The sequence below is a fragment of the Artemia franciscana genome, chromosome 10, assembly GCF_032884065.1.
Source record: "Artemia franciscana chromosome 10, ASM3288406v1, whole genome shotgun sequence".
Taxonomy (NCBI): Eukaryota; Metazoa; Arthropoda; class Branchiopoda; order Anostraca; family Artemiidae; genus Artemia; species Artemia franciscana.
Window position 1 is genome coordinate 44,505,477 of NC_088872.1, and position 16,304 is coordinate 44,521,780.

General features: G+C 35.2%; 1 protein-coding gene across 2 annotated transcripts in view; it reads left to right on the top strand.

Annotated features, from left to right (window-relative positions):
• LOC136032232 (protein jim lovell-like) overlaps positions 1-16,304 on the top strand; it is a 238,474-nt gene that overhangs the window by 160,386 nt on the left and 61,784 nt on the right. The window lies entirely within an intron of this gene.

Below are 16,304 nucleotides of genomic sequence, written 5' to 3' on the forward strand. Positions count from 1 at the left end.
CAGATATTGTTTTGTCCAAACTGCGCGTTCCCTATAATTAAGTTAAGGACCCCTTTTCGTGAGAACGAAAGCTCGACGAAAATAATCTATCCACATGAACCTAATTTTGCGTTCTTTATTTGTTCAACAAAATTATGTTTCAGGTTTCGTCCTTCTCTTGTCCATCTCTTTTTGAACTGGACGAAGCGATCTTGTTCATCTCCAAGACCAGAATAGAGCTCAACTTGTATAGGAGTTTGCATATAATTGATAACGTTAAAAAAAGGAAAGTCTGAAAACGTTTGAGAATCTTCGACATTTGAAAATGGAAGTTTTTCTTCCACCAACACGGTATTTAGTGGTTCTCTACCCGAGCTGAGAGGCTCTTGTAGATGGATTTTGGTTTTCAGTTTGCATTCAGCTAGATGAATAAGTCCACCTTTTTATTGAAAAACAAAATTGTTTTAACGAGGACGAGAAATAAACAGCAGTCCAGCTGTCGTCTGCTTAACTTCTCCATTGAATCGAGAAATGATACCTAATAAGTACCTTCGTTAATCTTCACAATAAATTTATAAGGGAAGGAATTCTCATTAAAACCAGATGAGGATAAAACCTAATTACGTGCTCTCCGTAAAATAATTCTATCATAAACCAACTAGGAACTCTGATGAAGGTAGCTGGGACTAATTTTCCCTTGTGGTGAATTCCGTGTTTACTGTTTTGCGGAGTTTCTATTCATGCTAGAGCTCAAAATTTAATATTTGTTTGGGATAAATAATTTAATTTCAGAACCTTAATATGCCACCTATTTTAGTTTGATCAACCTTTCTTATCTACCTCGGGGAAACCCCTATGTTATTTCCTTGTAGTCTCACTATCAAAGCTTTGAAAATGAACATTGGTAAAAACTGGCGAAACTTCTGACAGAAGTATAGTGACCGTCCTGAATCACATTATGCACAGTTATTGTGGTTTTCAGCTTGATCTTCCCTTAGAGACAGAAAAGGGAATAGCGGGGAGATTCTTAATTGCTGGTGGTATTTATTACATTTTTTCATAAAAGACTCTTATTTTGAATATATAGCAGGACTCTGGGTTAACGGGTATATCTAACCACGAAATCTTGCAGAACCTATTCCTATTTTCTATACCTATGGATGTGCCATATATCGAAGGTTTGGTACTAAAATTAACAAGTTCTAGAAAATAACCATAGAGTCACAGGTTGTGATGACTAAGTCAGATAAATTTTGGTTCCTTAAGTTTGGCTGCAATAATATATGACTTGTTTTTATGAAAACCATGATGGCCGTCATTAAAAGCTAAAAACACAGATCCAAAACAAAGCCTAACAAATTTTAGTTCGCTGTTAAAGTGAAAGAAAGTCAGTTATGAGAGACCTTCTTCTTTTTATTCTTCATCTTCTTCCTATTTGCATTAATATGGAGACGCTTTCACATAATCTCATCACCGGAATCGAATCCCGGGTCATGTAGTGTGTTGCTACAGCTAGGTTCGATCTCTGGGTCCCTTATTACCGAGCTGAGGTCAAACCCACTGCGCCACTACAGAACTCATGAAGGTCCTATTACTTAAGAATGTCCACGGCCTATGTGGATTGATTTTGGATGTAGTCGCCATCTACTTCCATGAAATTTTAATTTTAAGAATAAAAACAATGACAAACTAAAATCTTGGGCAGCAATACCTTTTTTTGTCAATCTGTGGGGAGTAAACTATTTGTGCCTTTTGTTTTCCCTCTTTTTATAATCATACTATTTGTAAATCCCTGATTGTATCCACTGCGTAAAAGAAAAGTTATGAGTTAATCTTCTTTCAGTGAATTCAAAAGTTGTCGAATTTCAAACGGAGAATTCTGAAGACATATATATCAACTACTTTGATATATGACTTGAATTCTAGTCTTTTTGCTTCTATTTTATTGTCAAACTGAAAGGCTAAAATCTGTATTGTGAATTTATACACCCTTTCTAAGGATTCTTATCAAACCAGTGCAGATGTTTTTCTTGGGAATTATACATTACTGTCATCATTGCACGCTTTACTAGAAGATTTTGCCAGGAAACCAATGTGGATTGCATTTCCATAAAGGATTCTTCTAGTTTCAGCTTCCCGATTTTCCAAATATGAGGTCATTCTCAATTTATGAAGTATTAAAGGATATTTAGAGTGATTTCCGAATAGTTGAAAGGGAGAGAGGCTCAATCATATTTATAACTTTCCTTTGTGTAAATTGCAACATTGATTCAAAATTATAGAATACTGCCAGAAGAAGAGTTCTGATAAAAGCTTAATCAGATTTTTTTGAAGATCGAATTTCAGAAATTTTCCAAAGACATGAAACAATATTGACACATATCTTTTGTTTAATTTTTTTCATGTCGCCTGAAATTAGGGAATATCTCCATAAGAAGGACTCCATAAAAGCTGAATGAGCATTTTGCCCATCTTTTTTTAATATTTTTTGTCACTTACCTAAAGATGTGAAATGTATTTGGGAGTCCATTTTTTAACTAATACGTTTTTATATAAATTACCTATTTTGTTGCTTTTAACGAATATGCAAGGAATTTTTTTAAATTAGTACTTGTTTTTGTTCCTGCTTTTACTTCAGTAAAATTCAGTTTGATCGATGGGACCTTAGACGAATTAGACTGACAAGCTCTCTTCTAAGATCTTGGTGGTAGAGCTAATATTGAAAAGCATTTATAGTTTTCCTCAAAACCAAAAGCTAGATTTAACTTAACATAATATTGGTAGTATTAGTTTGAGCAGTTTTTGCAGTTATAATTCTTGAAAAAGTTAGTAGCTGCCTGAGTCCTTTTTTTTTTTTTTTTTTTTTTTTTTTTTTAGATTGGCTACATGCATTCTTGGAGCCAGATTTAGGCAGTATTTGATTGGTTTGAAAATCTGAAATTTTTAGACTAAATGGGTCAATTTAGGGCCAATTTTTGTGGGAAATCGGAGTTACTGATTTTGCTACTGTCATTACTTAACTTTCACTTAAAGCTTGCCAGATTCTCTTATGTTAAGGAATGTCAACGGTATTAGTCTTCTACTGAGTGGTGTTTTTTTCTCTAAAGTAAAAGTTGGAGCTTCTTTGGGGTTGATATTTTTAGGTAGGGAGTTGAAAGTGAATGACGTCCACCCTTTTGTACGTCGTCTTCCTCTGGGGCGTTTTGTTTTTATTAGCGACTTTTTATTGCTGAATTTTATTTATTTTGCTGAATTATTAGCATTTTCTTCTAAAAGAGTTTCATAAGCACATCAGCCTGACACTTAAGTGGATCGATAATTTTTTCTTTGTGCGAGTCTTTTGTAATGATTCACTAGAACTCCCCCTTTCCTGCCCCCCTTATATTCTATATTTTGTGTAGGTCAGCGGAAAGATCTTTAAAACTTTTCTTTACACACAGATGGGAGAGCTTCGTTCGGAACTGGTTGGTGACAATTTAGATGAAAATTTTTACAGGGTAAATAACTTATCTGAGGTCATTGGAAATTTTATCTTCTCGTCGGAGGGTGCACGATAGAAAATAAGTGAAATCAGATTAGTACATTAAGAAAATAACTTTATAGTTGTCTCTATAGCGAGTAATAAGTCACCCTGGTAGACACTTCTGAGGGACATTAAAACACGTATCAGTCTCTAAAGAAGACAATAGCTAATATAAGTGGCAAAAAGAATTGAATCGGAGAAAAAAGTAAAAAGGGACAAGCCCACTAAGGGAAAAAATAGAAAACAAGTTTGTGGCATCATCTTCCTCTAAATAATTATTTTCCAAGTCTTTTAATCTAAAGTATTTGTTTGCCCTGGGGCATCCTGATACCCCCTAAGGGTCAGGGGTATACCCAGCATTTACTGGAGTAATTAGCGGTATTTACTGTAATTTTTCTATTTTGTCAAAATATTTCTTATTTGTTACTATAACTATAGTAACTCTATAATACATTATTTTGCTGACTTCAATTATGCATTTCTAACAAAATAAATAAAAATAATTAATCAGAAAGATTGTCGCTTTAAACTCAAATGTCTTTGACCTTTAACCCACGCAAAATATTTATTCGTCGCCTTTTAGGCATTCTTTCTTGTCCATGACGTATTGGATTTCATGTTTGTCATGTTGTGAATTAAAAAAAAACAAAAAAACATTTTTTTAACTGAAGGTAAGGAGCGAAATTAAAACTTTACAGACATAAATTGTTCCGTATATGAAATGGGCTGTCCCTTCCTCAGCACCTCGCTCTTTACGCTAATATTTGACTCTGTCACAACTCTGATTTTCAAAACAATAGGTACTTTAGCGTAAAGACCGAGGCGTTGAGGAGGGGATAGTTTGTTTCATATACGGAATAATTTCTGTTCGCTTTTAAGTTTTAATGTCGCTTCGTACTTTTAGTTAAAAAGACTTGTTTTTTTATTTTATTTCTTACCGTTTTTCGACTAATGCAGGCTCGAATTTGGGTCACCGTACATGAAAAATTGAAACAGAATTTGCCTTTTCATTTGGCAGATTTATTCCGTATATAAAGTGTTGCCCCCTCGTCAATACCTTACTTTTTACGCTGAAGCTGTTAGCACTTTTAAAAAAGCTCCCTATTCTGATTAAACGGCCCCCGTCAATAGACACTCTTAAAAAATGGAGAAAACAGTCAAACTTTAGTGTGTTGAGCAAGGTGTTTAGGAGGAGGCAACCAATCATATATGGACTATTTTTTGTTCGTTTTTCAAACTTTGCAGGTAAATCTGGTTCACCCTCTATGAAATATTCCCCTTCCCATCACGGGAAACTCCTCCGTGGAAATTTCATCCGACGTAAAGTATACCCCCCCCCTCTTCAAGTTCCCTCCAGATAGTTCGATCTTCGTTGAGAATCCCCCTCCCTGTAAAATTGCTTGCGGACAATTCAGCCTGGACAATTCTCCTTAGCCTTCTTTCATTCGAATTAATTTAAAAAGCTTTCCACAAAACAAGTTTTTCAGAGAAAAGTAAGGAGCTCTATTAAGCCAAGAATGGGTAAAAATAAAGTCAAAAAATTTTACAAGCGTAAAACTACCACAAATCACAATCAATAAATAAATGAAACTCAAAACGAGAAAAAGTAACATGAGTAGGGCTGATAACCCTAAACTAAAGCTGATAACAAAAAAAAAAAAAACAAAAAAAAAAACAAATGACCATGGATTTTCAGTTTAATTGACATATGCTGATATTTATTCCTTAAAGTAGTGATAATTTGTATTTATGAAAGTAAGAAAAGTGACAACATTTCAAACGTATTCTGTTTTGAGTAAAGCGCAAATTGTTTTCTGGTCTTGAGAAGGTATGGGGGCTATTAGCCCTACTAATGTTAATTTTTGCTACCCTTAAAGGTCTAAATTAATAATAAGTGTTGACATAATATAAGTTGGCAATTTGGAGAGGTTGACATCCCCAAAAACATAACTACTGCACCTTTCAATAATGTTGAACAAAATAGTTCTCTTAAGGAGGTCCGAACGGTCAATCATTTTGATCAAAAGCTTCCGTCAATCGGATTGATTCAAGCATGATTGATCGTCTAGGAACCTGTTCGACGCTTGTGTCAAGCATTGACGGTGATAGATAGAAAGTTTGAATGACTCAAGCGGTTGACGAGGGTGACTTATCGTCTAGCTCTAGACTATTTTTGTTCAAATATTTTATCAGTTACGCGCCAACAACAATGGAAGACACATCGGAAGTAAGCAAAAATGTAGAACGGGAGTTTATCTGTTTCTTAATAGAGTTATACCGGGATCACTTGATTTATGGAAAGTTAAAAGTAGAGACTATTATGAACTAAATAAGAAATCTGCGGCACAAGGCGATCGAGCAGAAAAAGAAGTTGTAAACCAACAAAGTTTCCTATTTTCGTTTTGTTTGTTTGAGCCCAACCAAAGTACATCCAAAAAAAGCCAAATCAGAAGACTTCATTTCGATACTATAGACTACAAATAGATTTCATTTCACACACGGTAGACACTTCACTATCCGACTCTGAACTGAAACTAAAAACTGGCCGAAATTTGAAATTTGAAATTAGCTTTGGTTAAGATTGAAGGTTGATTGAAGCACCCGCCAAACGCTTGACGGAAGCTTTTGATCGAAATGATTGACTGTCCTGGGCCTCCTTTAAAATTTTAATTGTATGTGTTTTGGGGAATGATAGGATTGTAGGAGGAGGCTGTTCGTCCTCCTTTCACTTTTGACTCTTAAAAAGGGCACTAGATCTTACGACTTCCAATCGAATAAGCCCCATCCAATTCGAAGTTTTATACGACCATCCGTACCATAATAACCTTGTATGCTCGGACTTAACGTACAACCCTTGAACCTGGGATCTGGAGGATTATTTCTACCTTGAAGTCATTGTTATATGCTCTTTGGACAATTATGAACAAAATGGCTATCTCGCAATTTTGATTGGATGCGTTTGCGGAAAAGAGGTTGTCAGAGGGGGGGGGGGCTAGTTGCCCTACATCAATTTTGACTCTTAAAAGGAACCAGGAGTATACATTTCAAATCAAATGAGCTTCCTCTAAAGTTCAAACAACCACACCTTCCATAAAAATTTATATGCCTCCAGGGCATAACTTACAACCCTGGTCCCCAGACTCTAAGGGGGTTTTCAACCCCAAAAGCCTTGCTCTGTGATTTTTGGACTGCTTTTGAACAAATGCTATCTTAGCTATCTTGCTATGGCTATCTAAGATTTCAGTTATATAACATCAAAAAATATAATTTTCTTAATATGATAATTTAATAGCTATAATGTATAATTATCAGTTATTAATCTTATTTTAGAGCAAACTTTTATCTCCAAGATAAACTATATAATAGTAATCAATGATAAATCACCTCTAAATGAAACGTTTTTATCACTAGATTAAATAAAAAAAAAAACAATTTTTTTAGCTGAAAGTAAGGAGCGACATTAAAACTTAAAACGAACAGAAATTACTCCGTATATGAAATGGGTTGTCCCCTCCGCAATCCCTCGCTCTTTACGCTAAAGCTTTTAATTGTTTTAAAAAGTATAATTGTGGCAAAGAGTCAATATCTCAAAATTTTGATCCGTTGACTTTGGGAAAAAAATGAGCGTGGGAGGGGGCCTAGATGCCCTCCAATTTTTTAGGTCACTTAAAAAGGGCACTAGAACTTTTCATTTTCCGTTAGAATGAGCCCTCTTGCGACATTCTAGGACCACTTGGTCGATACGATGACCCCTGGGGAAAAAAACAAAAAACAAACAAATAAACACGCACCCGTGATTTGTCTTCTGGCAAAAAATACAAAATTCCACATTTTTGTAGATAGGAGCTTGAAACTTCTACAGTAGGGTTCTCTGATACGCTGAATCTGATGATGTGATTTTCGTTAAGATTCTGTGACTTTTAGGGGGTGTTTCCCCCTATTTTCTTAAATAAGGAAAATTTTCTCAGACTCGTAACTTTTGATGGGTAAGACTAAACTTGATTAAACTTATATATTTAAAATCAGCATTAAAATGCAATTCTTTTGATGTAGCTATTGATATCAAAATTCAATTTTTTGGAGTTTTGGTTACTATTGAGCCGGGTCGCTCCTTACTACAGTTCGTTACCACGAACTGTTTGATAGTTTCTTTCAAAACGCTTGTTATCTGCTATCTTGCTATGGCTATCTAAGATTTCAGTTATATAACATATCAAAAAATATAATTTTCTTAATATGATAATTTAATAGCTATAATGTATAATTATCAATTACTAATCTTATTTTAGAGCAAACTTATCTTGTCTCTTTTTTTTGTTTTTGTTTTTTTTTTAAGGGAAATATCTGTTTTGCGTTCACTTTCCCATTGAAGACTCAAAAAACATTCTAGTCCTTTCACTCTACGACATAAAACGACAAAATATGTTTAAAATGTTTTAACTTTTTTAACTTTAATAAACAAAAAATTATTAAAACTTTAAGGAATATATATCTGTATGTGTATACTACACTGACAAACCACAACCATTTTTTTTATCAGTAAAATGTAAATTATGTTCTGCTCTTGAGAACGTATGGGGGTTGTCAAAGACATAGTTTCCAGACCTTTCAACTACGCTGAACAAAATGGATATCTCAAAATTTTGATTAGATGTTTTTTTTTTGAATTGATGGGCGTGGGGGAAGGCTTGTTGCTCTCCAATCACTGACTAATAAAAAGGGAAATATTCCTTTCAATTTACAATCGAACGAGCCTTTTTTGAAGTTTCTACAACAACAAATGGCGATCTCAAAATTTCTATCAGATGCATTTCGGGAAGATACGAGGTGTGGTGGGGGGGAGAGTATCCACCCTTCAATAACTCTTAATCTTTAAAGTACACTAGAACTTCTGATTACCAATCCAATGAGCCTACTCCGAAGTTTTTATGATCATCCTTTCTATATAAACCTTATTTGCCCCCAAGGGCATAACTAACAACTCTTGCCCTGAGTTCTATTGGGGTTGTCTTCCTCAAAGGCATAATTTCTGGACCTTTCAATTGCTTTGAACAAAATTGCTATCTCAAAATTTTGATTGGTTGTGTTTGGGGAAATGGTAGGCGTTGGAGGGGGGTTAGTATCCCTCCAATCACTTTCAACTATTAAATGGGAACTAGCACTTTCAATTGCTCAATTTCTTCTTCTTAATCACTTGCACTCAAAGTTTATAAGATCATCCTTTCTACATATACCTTATACGCCCCCAGGGCATAACGACAAACCTTGCCCTGAGTGATTTAAGGGGCGGTGGGGATTATCATTCTCAAAGACATAATTTTCGGACCTTTTCATTACGTTGAACAAAATGGCTATCTCAAAATTTTGATTGGATGTGTTTGGGGAAAAGGTAAGCGTTGGAGGAGGGGTTATCACTTTTGACCATTAAAGAGTGGAATAGCCCCTTCAATTTCTAATCGAATGACGTCTTTTTGAAGTTTCTATGACAACAAATTGCCATTTTAAAATTTCTTTTAGATATATTTGGGGAAAATACGAAGTGTGGGGAGGGGTTGTTCACCCTTCAATCAGTCTCAGTCTTAAAAAGGACGCTAAAACTTCTGATTAACAATCTGATGAGCCCCCTCCGAAGTTTATAAGATTGTCCTTTCTTCTTATGCCTTATATGCCCCCGGAGCATAACTTCCAACCCTTGCCCTGAGGGCTGTGGGGGGAGTGATTTTCATTCTCAAAGACCTAATTCTTGGACCTTTCAATTACGTTGAACAAAATGGATATCTCAAAATTTTGATTGGATGTGTTTGGGAAAACGGTGGGCGTGGGAGGAGTGGTTAGTTTCCCTTCAGTCACTTTCGACTATCAAAAAGAGCCCTAGCCCGTTAAATTTCCATTCGAATGAGCTCTTTTCGTAGTTTTTCTGACAACTCCTTCGATACAAAGTGCCCTGGTCTAAAACCAAAAAAATAAAATAAATAAATGATACATTGTGCCCACATCGCTCTTTACTTAGGCAGCGCTATTGCACTGCCTATGATAAGACTTTAATCTCTAATTGTTATTTCAGTCACTTCAGAAATGCCCAGCTTCCGTAGAAATTATTTCTGGAAATTAAAATGTGGAAAAAAGTCCTTGGGTAATTCATCCAGAACATCTCCACATGAGAAATTTGGCAAAGAGAATGCAAGACAATTAAAAAAATGTCGTATAGTAATTCTGTCCAATTACCCCAGTGTAACATTTCCCCTGGAAAATTTACCCCCCAGAAATTTTTACCCCAAGGTAAAGTCTTCCTATAGATATCCACCCCAAGCCCCCCCCCCCTCCCCCAAAAAAAATTATCTTTATGCTTCCCAGTAACAAATATTATACGTAAACAATGAGCGAATTTCATGACTTACAGGCCTTCCCCGCGGACTTTGGGGGGGGGGGGGTCATTTTCCACCTAAAGATACAGTTGTTTGATCTTTCAACTATACTCAACAAAATGGCTATCTCAAAATATTGATCAGATAATTGGGGGGGAATGGGCGTGCGAGGGGGCCCAGTTGCCCTCCAATCTTTTTTGGACTCTTAAAAGGGCATTAGAACTTTTAGTTTCCATTCGAATGCACCCTCTCCTGATCGTCTGTGACCATTATTTCGATACAATTGCCCCTGGGGAAAAAAATAAAAAAAAGTTAAATAAACACGCATCTGTGATTTTCTGGAAATAATAGCAAAATTCCACGTTTTTGCAGATAGGAGCTTAAAACTTCTGCAGCAGGGTTCTCTGTCACGCTGAATTTGATGGTGAGATTTTCATTCCTTTAATTTTGGGAATGTTTCCTCCTTATCTCAAAAATCAGGCAAATTTCTTCAGGCTCTTAACTTTTGATGGGTAACACTAAACTTGATGAATGTTACATATTTGAAATGAGCATAATAAGCTGATCCTTTTGATATATCTATCGATATTGAAATTCCGTTTTTTCAAGTTTTGGTTACTATTGAGCCGAGTCGCTCCTTACTTATGCTTCGTTACTACGAACTGTTTGAAAGCACAACAATTTCGCCAGTCTTTTCCAACCTCGTCTCTCAAAAAACTATCTGCTGTTCTGCAGAGATAGCATAGATTTTCTTAGTCGGCTTGAAGACTACACACAACTGGGAGGCATCTTTTAGTTCACATAAGACTAAGAAAATATCTTCAACTCTTTTTTTTTGTTCTGTGGTTTTTCTGATGAATTCTGGAATCATACTGGAACACTAACTTGTTTGTGAATTCTGATCAGTTTATCCTAATCATTATAAAGAGTCGACAAAGCTGTCGGGGCTAGATTACAGTGTTGGCGTTGACGAGACGCTTATCCATTGGTAGTATATTTTATCGTCGAAAAGATGACTTGGAGATGAAGCTACACGCCCTTTTGGAGGTGTAGAAAATTACTCCTGAAAGCAAAAAAAAAAAAAATCAGTATACCATGTTCTGTGTGTCTTCACAAATTATTCTGGTAAGTTGTGTTTGAAGTTTGCCTTGTAGGTTATAAATCACTACTTTTACATTAAGCTACCAAAGTTGGCTAAACCCATAAGCCCCAATAGATTCCATGAGATAAGTTTCTGCCGATTTCTTGAGCAAGGTATCATTAGATTCCCAGAACAAATTCTGTAGATTTCTTTTACCTATTCTGGGAATTTTATGTGCCATTTTCCGATCCATTCTTTAACCGACTTCCTGTAGATTCCCTAAATGTCGGTAGAGATGGACTATTTTAGCCTAAATCCAACGAAAATATTCTAAACTAAATTTTGAGGGGTTTCCTTGGAGTAATCGGGTTGATTCCCTAAAAATCATTTATTTCGAGTACATTCGAGAAATTTTGGTTGGTGTGGCTTTGCCACAACGGTAAAAGTTTACCAGAATCTTTCCTTCTTGGGTAGACCTAGCACGGAAAATCAGAGAAAAAAAATACTCTTCAAGTTGAAACTTTTATAGCCACGATGTGCCATGAAGCTCATTCAAGTACGCAGTTAATCATGTAAATTCAATGTAAAATTCAATTTATTGAATTTTAATCAATTTAATCAATGTAAAATTCAGTGAAATGTTTAATTTATTCGGTGAAACCGTTAAAAAACACTGTCTAAGAGCTATGAAGGGACCTTTCGGAGCTGGTTCTCCACACGTGCATTAATAAGTAAAAACGTTTGCAGGATAAAATACCTCGGCGGGATTGAAGATACATAATTAAGTTAAGTACGCTTGCTCGTCCGACCCTCTTCTTAGAACCACACTTAAATAATTCATTTTTAAAATTTTCCTCTTTGTTCATTTACTTTTTTCCATATGAAATGTATTATTGTTTATTCATAAACAATAAATATAACAATACGCTAGATATCACTTGTCTGATATAAGTAAGTCGTTACCAACCTCACCACCTCTGATAAATTGAAGAGATAGCGGAAACTTGTCGATCGAGCAACTAATCGACCCGTTGGTTCTGTGCTCTCTCCCGAACTAGCGGTCTACTTGTGCAGGAGTTCAGAAAAACAAGAGGGAATCGATAGCTACACTAAGTTAAAGCTGAATTACCACCTAATAGCCTGTAAATGCCTAAAAGAGATACGACGTTATGTAACGACTTCTTAAGAGGCATGTTTATTGTGGTGGATGGCACTATTTTTATTGGGCACATTTTAGTGTACGATAACATGCTATTAGCTGAAACAATCGAGTGTTTTGCTTTCATTTATATTTGGCAAAATTCTCACAAATTTGTTGAATTGTTTGCTGGTGATGGACCAATTTGCCAATCGGAGATGGCGTATTTTTGTTAGTTAAATATAATCTTTGACTTAAGTTTTGTGGAATATAGATAACACACAATCTTGACGTAAAAAAATTAAACATTTAGTATTGAATAATTGCAAAACGGTGGCATAGAATTGTAATGCAAACTATATTCCCATTTTCTTGTTCGATGATTATTATATATATATATATATATATATATATATATATATATTTTTTTTTTTTTTTTTTTTTTTTTTTTTTTTTTTTTTTTTTTTTTTTTTTTTTTACAAATTGATCTTCTCGCTGAAAATATGGTATGTCAATTCTTCCTGTCTCTGGTACAGGTCAGGTAAACTTTGTTTGCCAAGTTCAGTTTATTCTTTGATTCAAGTCTAAATGGCAAGTCTTTGAAATTCAAATTTAATTGAGCATTTCCTTTGATTCTTTTTTTATTATTATTTTTAAGACAAACCATATTAACCCTTAGAGGAATTGCCAAAGGTACATGAGTTTGAAATTAAATATAATGAATTATAGTTTTAATCGGATATTACTCTAGACGTCAAACATTTTTGTCGGGGGAAGAACATGCCGCGTTTAATTGGGCGGGGGGCTTCTTTTTTCTCTATTATTGTTTATTTATATCATACAAAAAAAAGAGAATATTTCCAATCTTTCGCGGTTCCTCCTGCCATCTTTTTTTTAATTTCTACTATTCCAAAGTTAAGCTATGTACCTTTACAAATCGAATTGTTTGATTATTTTTATATAAATAATGATGAAGTAAGTTCGAAGATACGAGACTTCAGTCAACTTAATCCTCCATAAGATGTAGCAAGTTTTTCTGTTTGTTATTCACCGAAGAAATTTTTGGAAGAATTTAAGCTTTGGATAAAAACTAGTGAAAAAAAAATAGTTTTTCAAGATAGGGTAGAAAACCTCCAGTTTATAGTTGTCAGCCATTGTTATTAGAATGGAGAAACTTGTGAAGTTTCTTTTTTTTTCGAAAATTCTCAAAATTTGTTTTTGCAATAAACTTTTATCTCCAAGATAAACTATATAATAGTAATCAATGATGAATCACCTCTAAATGAAACGTTTTTATCACTAGATAGTTTCTTTCAAAACGCTTTCTGAATTTTGGTTACGATGGGCTGTAGTTGGTAACAGCTTGCAGCTATCGATGCAACCATGATTGACGTTAAGTTATAAATTTTCTGTCGTTTAGCTAGGGAGTGACGTGTTGCCGTGATTTTGTTACGCCCAGGGATCAGACACCAAAGTGTGGTCAAGAGTTAAGAAATGGACATGGGACATAACTTTTCTTTTTCACAGAACACAATGTTTAGTTTAGCTGCAGTAATGCAAAGTGGAGAGAGTGTTAAAATATGAACTAAGGAGGTGTAGACACCTGTAAGGCCATAGACAAATTGCAGGAAGATCTGGTAGATGCAGCCAGACGGCATAATAGTAAAATATTGTACTGGCATGCTACTAAATTGAGAGGGAATAGTCAATCTGGACTTGTCCCAGTTAATGAGAGGAAGGGGGCCACAGTTAGTGAAAAGGAAAGAATTAAAAAGAGGTGGCATAACATTTTGAGAATGTGCTTAACCGGGACATAGTTACAGGAAAAGAAATAGAGAAGAATGAAAAAGTTTGTGACACTTTGGATGGGAAGGAAGATTTATTTTGTAGGGAAGAATTAGTGATAGTTCTAAAAGGATTAGAAATAATAAGGTCCCAGGTGCTGAAAATGTGGTAAATGGGTTCCTTAAATATAGTTATTATGAGGTTAGAAATAAATAAACTACTGAAGATTATGAATATGATTTTTGAAAAAGGGGAAGTACCTAGCGATTTTAGGAACTCTAATTAAACCCCTCTATGAGAAAGGTGATAAAAGTGAGTGTGGTAATTATAGGGGCATTAGCCTGGTATCTGTAGGTAGCAAATTACTTATTTTACTGAAACTTTTTAGACTCTTAGATGTTATAAATAAAGTTTTATGAGAATAACAGTGTGGCTTTAGGACGGGTAGAGGATGTGTCGACCACATTTTCACTTTAAGATTAATAAGTGAGAAGTGCCAGAGTCCTCAGGCTTATAGATTATGAGCAAGCGTTTGATTCAACTGAGAGAAGAGCTTTACGAAAAGTGTAAGAAGTGTGGACTAGTACAAAAGTGTGGTTCAATCCCGCTTCCTAGGGCTATAATGAGAGAAAGTTTGAGATAGCCAGGTCATATTCTGCGGATGATAGATTGCCAAAGATTGTCCTTTTCAGCCAACCGTCTAGGGCCAAGCAAAAAGCAGGTTATCCCCGGTTGGGGTGGAAGGATGTCGTAAGGAAAGATTTAAGGGAAATAGGACCTTTCTGGGAGGGTGTAAAGAGGGAGACTTTGAATAGATTGAGACGTAGGAGGAGCGTGCGGAGCTGTGCTGGCCTTAGGCATCTTAGTGCGACTGTGAGTTGTTAGTAGTAGTAGTAATACTAGGCAAGGTTATCAACCCCTTTAAGTGATTGCAAGTATGAACACATCCTGCCAAAAAGGGATCAGAAGGGTAGTTGGTTATTGAATACATAGGGTTCCTAATTTAAAGTATTTAAATAAGCGTTTTTTTTGTAAAGCAAGATTCGGTGTGCCATCATGTATTTGATGATTTGAGGCTAGTATTTTCATTTCGATAATTTAAGGCTGTATGAGTTGGTAGCTCGTGTAACGGACGAGACTTATCCACAAGCAACATTGTTTCATAACACACGGAACAGTTATTGAACCTATGATTTTCATTAGCAAAGGTAGTAGTAACCTTCAAAAGCATCTAGAGGTGGTTACTTTTCGAACCTACTATATTTGCAGCCCGGGTCCTTGTGCCGAAGATGGCTGATTAAAGCCAACCATAGTAAAACATTTATGCAGATCATGCATGTAAACCATGAATAAAGCAGGTTCTTAAAATTCTTGTATTTCTCTCGTTCAAATTCAAGAATTCATCTAGAATATAAACAGTTTCATCCATAATGCATCCCATTAAAAGATAGGTAGGCTTTTGAACAAAATCCTTGTTCTTTTAAATTGCTAAAGAATAGAACTTCTACCTAAGCTGTTTCTATGGCTGTTTCACGGTCTCAAATTGGCTGTTCTCTCTTAGAAATTTAGTTCAGAATGCTAAGGTATATCTCGGAAGGGGATAAAAGAAGGATGAAATTATTTGAAATAATTTATTTATTTTCTTTTTGTAGTGTTTTTTTTGGAAGGGTTTTTCATATCAGCGTCCAGACCGGTGATTCCCAGCATGGGGTGCAGGCCCTACTGCTGGGGCATGACAATATTCTCGTGGGTCATGGGCAAGGCATGCACCCTTTGGCTGACTATGCTTTAGAGCCTTAATTTTGAAAAAGAAAATATTTTTTATATGAACGACGTCACATTCATATACGTTTAGGGCTCAAAAAAGACTAAACGTAAAAGGGGTTTTAAACATATGATTTTTTTTTATTTATTTTTTTTTTTTTTTTTTTTTTTTTTTTTTTTTTTTTTTTTAGGATAACATATGTCTAGAAGACGACCTGACAAAAATTACCAATTTGGTGTATCAAATACTAATGTCCTTTTAAGTTTCCTTCAGATGAATTCATGTAAAATTTTGAACAGCAAAACCTAAATATCATTAGGGGGAGGGACATCAGGATCTTAGAAATGCCTAAGTGGGGTATGAACCGAGGTCGGTTGGGAACCACAGGTGTAGTCTGTAAACCTGTTTTATTTTTATTTTTTTTTTTTATCAAGCCACCAGTGACTTGCTTCTCTAATAAAACACAAAATCGTCATTAAGAAATACTAAATAAGTAAGACCTAGTGAAGCCCGTCAGTTTTGGCTTAAGCCTATGAAGTTTACCCGTTTAGGCATGCGAAGTTCATAGGAGAGAAGTAGATCATGGACGCTCCACCTGTGTAAGAAACATAGTGACTTCTATGCAAACGAAAACATTATTTTTTCAGCATTATTTAGTGAATGCTTCC